Raw genomic sequence first — 7,468 nt, 5'->3', positions numbered from 1 at the left:
TATATATATATCATCCCACTGTCAGAAACTCCAGGTTTCTTATGAGAAATTGGCTAAAAATCTTATTGAGAGTCACTTATACATGTCTTATCAATTTTCTATTGCTGCATTTAAGATTCTGTATTACCTTTGGCTTTCAACAGTTTGATTATAATGTGTCTTAGTTAGGGTCTTTTTCAGTTTATTCTGCTTGGAATTTGATTTGTAAATTAATGGATTTCTTCTTATTTGAGAAGACTTTGGTCAGAATTTTGGTCATATTTTAAGAAATAATGTTTCTTTCCCTTTCTTTCTCTCTTCTAGTACTCCTCTTTTGTGTATGTTAGTCAGCTGGATGGTGTTCCACAAGTCCTCTATGCTCTGTTCACTTATTTATTTCTTTTCTGCACTTCAGACTCAGTCATTTCCATTGTCCTATCTTCAAGTTCACACGTTCATCTGCAAATCTGCTATTGGTCTCCTCTAGTGAAGTTTTCATTTTAGTCATTGAAATTTTCAGCTCCAGAATTTCTGTTTGGTTCTCATTTTATAATTTTTATCTGTTTGTTGATATCCTCATTTTATTCATATATTATGTTCTGAATTTTTCTTAGTTCCTTAAGCCTATTTAAAACAGTTGTTTCAAAGTCTTTGTTTAGTAAGTCCACTAACTGGGCTACCTCAGTGGTGGTTTCTGCCAATTAATTATTTTGTTCCTTTGAATAAACCAAAACCTATTTCTCTGTATGCCTTATGATTTGTTGTTGTTGAAAATTGGTATTTGATTTTTGTAATGTTGTAACTCAGATTCTATCCATTCCCTAGGGTTTTCTGTATTTTGCTTTTTGTTATAGCTGTTTTGATCATTGAAGGCGGTTGTATTCCATTTATTTCGAGACTTTTCCAAACTACTTTTTCAAAGACTATTCCTTGGTGTATTTACTCACTGTTTTGTTGTTGGTGGTGGTGGTTTAAGCTTGTGCTCAGCAAATGTTTTGACAAAGATTTTCTTGAAAGCCAGGAGCTGAAAGAGAAAAGCAAACAAAGGTCTCCAATAATAATAATAATAATAATAATAGGACAACCACCTCTCTCAATCTTTTAAGACTAGCTCTTTGTGGATGTATTCCTTCAGCAATTAGCTAGGTTTGCTGGAGTCTAGAGATCAGCTGAGGTGAAAGCTTAAAGTCTTCTCAGAACTTCTGAGAGTGCATCTTGCCTGGGCACGAACATGACTTTCCAAATTCTCCAGTGTATGCAGTTGCTTTTGAATGTCCTAATTTCCCAAAGAGTCCCACCCTAGTTTTAACTATGGGCTTTAGATGGTCTGTTGTATATCTCTGCCCAGAATCTCTTGTCATAGGTGTCTGTGGATCTGTTGTCCCTTGTAGCTTTTACTGGTGACATCTCCTTTCTTTGTCCCAAATTATGTGAGACAGATGAGCAAGTCACTATTCATGTATCCCCAGTCAGGTTAGAATAAACATACACAGCAATTTGCAAATAACCTCTGCTCTGCTCCTTCCAGTTGAAGGAGGGTGATCTGTAACTAGGCTTCCCTTGCTCATGATCAATATGCTGTGTGCTGTGGAGGGGATGAGGGAATGCAGGTTAAAAATACTATGAAACTGCTTAACATTTTGAAGATGGCTTTTTCTTGATTGAGCATTTGCTTGATTGTTGTAAACCTTTGATTGTGTTCCAGAGCACCTATGAAGTTGATTCACATAATTTCTCTTTATTCGTTGTTGTTGTTTCTGTTTGGAAAAGAAGGCGTGGGGCTTCCTAGTAAGCCATTTTGTAGACATCACTCTCCCAAGAATTCTCATTTAGCTATGTCTAGAAACCTTTTATTTATTCTCTCATTATCTTCTAAGACCTCTAGGAAAGGACCAAAATCTTTATAATCAAGTTCAACATTTCATGACCAACTTCTTTTTCTTTTCATTTTTCTAGATGTTTTCAGTGATTACCTAATATTGTATATAGGTTGTCATTTTTAAAATTTCAACAACTATGAATATAAAACACAAAACTTTAATAAGTTCATTAGTTTGTCTTCCTATCAACACATATATAATGGACATTTCTTGGAATTAAGGATATAAGTATTCTTTCTCTGTGCATTACTTGAGTTCAGGTACTAAAATAGTGAGATTTTTGTGCAGCTCTTTCAAAATTCTGATTTTTCCCCCCATAATATGCTATTCTTTCATTGTGATTTCCATACCAACTTCTGTTTCTCTAATGATTTTAAATATCAGTATTTTATTCTCACTTCTAGAGTATTAATTTTAGAATATTAACTTAGGTATTTGAGAATGGCAATTTTCCAGTTTATTGTGTCTGCTGGTTCTCTTGATGCTGGTACATTTTCTTACCTGGTTTGTATCTTTGAATCATGAGCTCACCTCACCTTCATTTTTTCCCTAAGTGAACTGGATGCCCTGTGTTGTAGAATCATCTTATAGACAGCTTTGTCTTTGTTTCTGCTGGGGTATCCAACTTGAGATATACACATACGAAGCACCCCAAGTTAAAATGAATTCCAGCCTCCCAAGCTGAGTGTGGCATAGATTTAGTGTTTCTATTTCTCATAGAAAATATTTCCACACGGAGCTTTGAAAAGTGAAAGCATATTTTCTTGTACTGTGGGATGGTGGAGCGGATATTTTATTTGCCTTTTTAATGAAGTGAGCAGAACTTTTAGATTCCTAATTTTATGCAGGAGGTCTCAGTTGCAAATCCCTACAACATTTTTCAACCTAAAAGAAGCTCGAATATTTTTTCTCGTTTTCTCTTCATTTCTCAAGTTTCAATTTCTATTCCAAACGGTTGAAGGGTATTTCCCATGGGAAGTTCTTTTCATTTCATTGATTAATTACATCTCATAAAAAGCACAAAATTTGTATATGCTCCAGACATAGTTGAATAATGTCAAAATAGAACAGTCAGTACTCACTTTGTGAGATTTTAGATTTTATCCAATGCTGATGAATGAATACAATTCATTTTTTAAATGCTTCAGAAGACACATATGCATTATTCAAAGTATTGTATTTTTCTATACCTAGATACATCTTAGCTTAATACACAAATAAGGGTAATATTTAATATCACTATTTTATAATTTACTTTACTGGCCAATGCATACCTGTACACCGGGATGCTCAAAAATAGTTAAGAGCATAGCTTCTTCAATGAGATTCCTAAACTCTTTTATCCCTTATTCTCATTGAAAGTGGTAATATGGCTCCGAAAACTAGGACCTCTTTTTCATGTATTCCATTTACTGAAACAACTTGGAAATTTCACTGTAATATTTTTCTATTTGTTGTCTTGTGGTATTATATAACATTTAATATTTATTTTAACTGTGTATGTGTGTGTCTGTCCGTATCTCTCTTTCTGTATAGATGGGTACCATAAGTGATAAATATTGAACATCAAATTTAGACCTAAATGTCCTACATTGAATATTTCTCCATACATGAGAGAGTAGGGGATGAGTATTTTGGGGTCATTAGAATTGTCATAAGATGCAGATTGAAGGATGATGGAGAAGTTCAGATGCAGAAGTCTCAGGAGATGTCATTTGCATAGGAAGGATTTCATCTCACAAAACTCCCAAGTCCTATCAGCCTTCTATTTTGATCCTCTACTTGATGACTAAACCTTTGGATAGCTCAGTGGTAGAAAATGATATAATTCCATCTGTAAGATTTTCCCTCACCAAATTTAATTGAAATCTCTTTTTTGTTGATAGGTATGGTTGCTAAGCCTCTAACTGAATGTTTGGAAAACAATTCTACAATTGCTGCATTTGTTGTCGGTAAGAAGAACACAAGGTCAACTAGCTGAATGAACTAACTCCTAAAAGGTATTTAATAAACGTGTGTCTGTCTGTCTGTCTCTCTGTGTGGTTGTGTTTGTGTGTGTGTAACAAGATTCTTCTTTATTATTCACTTGCCCAGTGTAAATAGCTCTAGGATAGTGGAATTGTGTATAAGTTGTATTACCAATGCCGAATGTTTTTTAGCTACAATTTGTGTAGGACTTTTACCAAGGGAGATGTTCTTTCCCTATCCTTCCAGTAAGAAGAAATGGGTCTGGGGATAAGGAAAGGACAGAAAGAATGCTTCATTTTAATTCTGGGGGACTGGGGGCAGGGGCAGGGGATTTCACACAAACTTGACTTGTCCTAATTGCATTTTTTTCTAACTTAGTTTTTTGTCACACTTGTATATAACATAGTCACACTTCACCAACTTCAATCATGCTCAGACACACACACATGCACACACACCCACACGCACACACACAATTAAAAGCATAGGTGGTGCCTCTTCTGTGTAAATAAGTACTGTGATGTCCCAATTGTCACAATTCTTAAAATAATAACTTGGGACCCTAACGCTGTATTCTCCACTTTTCCTTCCTCTCTTCCCTCAAGGGGTTTGACAGACTAATTTTTTTAACGTGGAAACAGTAATAATTTGAGTCTCCATTATTACAAGCATCTTTTAAAATGTGCTAAGGTAGTGAGACTCTTGGCTGTGCTTTGTGAACATGTTTTGGTGTGACTGATTTTTGGTTTTCTCTTATAGTTTATAGCATCTCTGACTGAGTTTCAGGCAGATTTTTCCATTATGCACCAACACCCATTACTGGTTTTTACTCTACTTTTAGAAGAAATATGATTTCCCACTAAGGGGCTTTTTTCTTCATAGTCTGTACTTTAGGAGATTGAGGCCAAGTATGTGCTGTCCAGTCTGTGGATCTAGATGTGCGGATAGCAAAACAGTTTCCCTTCCAAAGAATTCTTTCTATAAACCGTAGCTTTGTAGATTTGGCTCTAGCAGGGAACAATAGCCGAGGTAAGATAATTCGGCCTTTACAGCCAGTGTGGGAAGCTGAACCAGTCTCACTCTTCAGGTAAGCAGTACATGAAACCCACCTGGGGATCTTGGGAAAGTCTGTTCCACACTCCCTCTATGCTCCGTTTTGTTTTGCTTCTACCGCTGCCAAACCCCTGTGAACTCCAGAGGACATACAATCTTTCCAGGTTCCCCACCTGTAATGAAACAGACAAGTGTAAGAGCCCCATTAAAAGAGCTCAAGTACAATGGCTCTTCAACCATTACGTTTAAACCAGTTGAAAACCCAGTTAAACAGTCTCATCAGAGCTGGTCGCTGAACCACAAATCAGGAAGAAATTTTTTTCCCTCATAAATACCATTCCATAGATATGCTCTTGGATGCTGTCAAATGTAAATTATCAAAGGAAAACAAGGCAATAGCATGTGCTTGGCAATGATCGTCCCTTGGGCTCATTTTATACCCATGTATCAACACGAGAGCTTTTTATAGCAATGTTTCCCTGGCTGGTCTCCATCCATCCTTTCCCCTAGCTGCCCAGGACTGGGGCACTGGTCCATGGACAATGCCACACAATTACTGGAGTATAATTCCAATCAAATCGCTTTTTATAATTTTAAGGAAAGTTAGATATCAGAAATACAACCTGTGAGGTCAGGTTTATGTTCATATACACTTTTAAAAGTGTAAGGTTTCAAGGATGGTTTTATAGGAATCATTAACTTTTTAAAAGGCACCAGTTTCCTTCTGTCATTAATGACATGCGTAACAGTTTAATGTAAGGCTACTTTTAATTATCACAGCCCTTTCTTTTAAATATCAAATTTCCCTCTCTCAACGGTCCTGCGTTCTCTTTAGATTCTCGTCTGTCACTGTAAATGCCATCACTTTATTCCTCCTTTAGATGCAGTGACAGACCCACTCTTATCCCAAGCTTTATCTCTTTTTCTATCCTTTATTGTACTACAAAGATCCCTTTTTCATAGTTTACAGCTGTATCCGCTTTCCACACGTGGCAAATGATTGCCTCGGTAAAGGTATTTTCTGTTTCAATCTTACATTTTCCCAAGGGAGAACAAAAGGGACAAGCTTTCTGAAGTTGGTTTCACTGAGAAAATTGTTTAGAATTGCCTCATTCCTCAGCAGATTAAGGAATGCATACAATCCCAGCTTAAGTGCTATTTTACTGCACAATTTGTCCATTATACTTTGTCCTTTCCATTTAGAAAACCCCTCACCAATTAAAGTAATACAGCCTTCCAATACCTGCTCCCAATTAAATCTGAGCTGTATTACCTGCCCCAATGCAGCTGGTCACAGATTCCTACCACTTACCCGCATTCATTAGGGCTGTTCATTATCAAGGGGATGGTGGCAGGAATTCAAGCCATGGCCTTTCTTTTAGGGATCACCAAAATTATCAGCTTTCCACCCAACGCCCCAATAAGGACAGGATTAAGGGGAAGGAGAGGGAATTCATACAGTAGCAAACTTTCATTGTTTCTGCTTCGCTCCTGTCCCTAACACATCAAAAAGATACAGTCCAGGTACAAAAGAACACTCAATTAAAGGATCACTTTTCCCTCACTCTCCAGCCTGAAGCGCACCCCACCTCTCAGCTTTGTTCCTCTGTCTTTCCTGCCCTTCCCCTTCAAGCTCTGTCTCCAAGACCACGGTGAGAACCGTCAAGAAATGCTCTGAAAGTGAGCAAGAAGCCCACTTACTGCGAGCTCTGTCATTGAAGAGCAAGGTTTCCTAGCTTCAGGTTGGACTCCGGTTTTGAGAAGTGTCATTTTTCTATCCAAGGCTTAGAGGGAGCCTGAAAGGGAGGAAGGTATGGATGGTGGGGAGGTGCTGGGAGCCGTGACTTAATTGCTCACGTGGCGTGATGGTATGAGTGGGGTCTCCCAGATAAATTTAATCTGCTAATAACAATAAATAGACATCTACAACGAACACTCTGTACTTTCATTTAAAGAAGGAAATATGGCTGTTAACTCCCTGGAAACTCCTGCAGTTCTCTGTCGTAATTATTAATCAGAAAAAAAAAAAAAAATCAAGTTACGGGGCATGCCACAAATGGGAAAAGATCACTGATTAAAAGGGAACAGTGAATTAAAAAAACACTAGGGAGAAAGCACAAGCTAGCTGCCAGGGGTAGCAAAATTCAGGTCCTGAGACTGTTGACAAAATAAATGTCATAAAGTCTCGATTATGAAGGGCTCCGTTAGCCCTGAAGAGACCAGACCCGATGGGTGAAACAGGCACTGGTGGTCCTCCGGGGAGTGAAGGGGATCCAAAGCCAATTCCACTCGTCTCATCTGGAAGGAAGAGACTGAGGTCCTGCATTAAAATGTCCCTTTTAAAACATTTCATTAAGAGATTGAATTAATATACATCCTCTCCTGAATGCTGAATAATCACCCATCCGTTAGTAACGTTTTTAAAGGGACTTCAATGACCCTCATACCTCTAGTGAGCAGGCGTTGTGGGGAAATCCTGATCCTAGGGAAACTCTGGACATTCACAAAGGAACAGATAGATGTTGGGTGTATAATCAGTGAAAATCCATCTTAAGCAATCTTGGGATCGACTTTACTATAAGTCTCTA

The 7,468-nt window shown here is 37.6% G+C and overlaps 1 long non-coding RNA gene across 1 annotated transcript; it reads right to left on the bottom strand.

The window, feature by feature from the left end:
* Positions 1-926: 926 nt before the first annotated feature.
* LOC112398909 (uncharacterized) lies at positions 927-6,654 on the bottom strand. The gene is made up of 3 exons (XR_003003096.1): positions 6,582-6,654; positions 4,937-5,053; positions 927-1,003 (listed from the first exon to the last, which is right to left on the bottom strand). It is a non-coding gene; the product is annotated as an uncharacterized LOC112398909 (long non-coding RNA).
* Between the last annotated feature and the right edge of the window lie 814 nt (positions 6,655-7,468).

Source organism: Neophocaena asiaeorientalis, unplaced genomic scaffold (genome assembly GCF_003031525.2).
Source record: "Neophocaena asiaeorientalis asiaeorientalis breed wild unplaced genomic scaffold, Neophocaena_asiaeorientalis_V1.1 scaffold114, whole genome shotgun sequence".
Lineage (NCBI taxonomy): Eukaryota > Metazoa > Chordata > Mammalia > Artiodactyla > Phocoenidae > Neophocaena > Neophocaena asiaeorientalis.
Note: the sequence above shows the minus strand (reverse complement) of the source record. Positions and strands in the feature narration are given on the sequence as shown.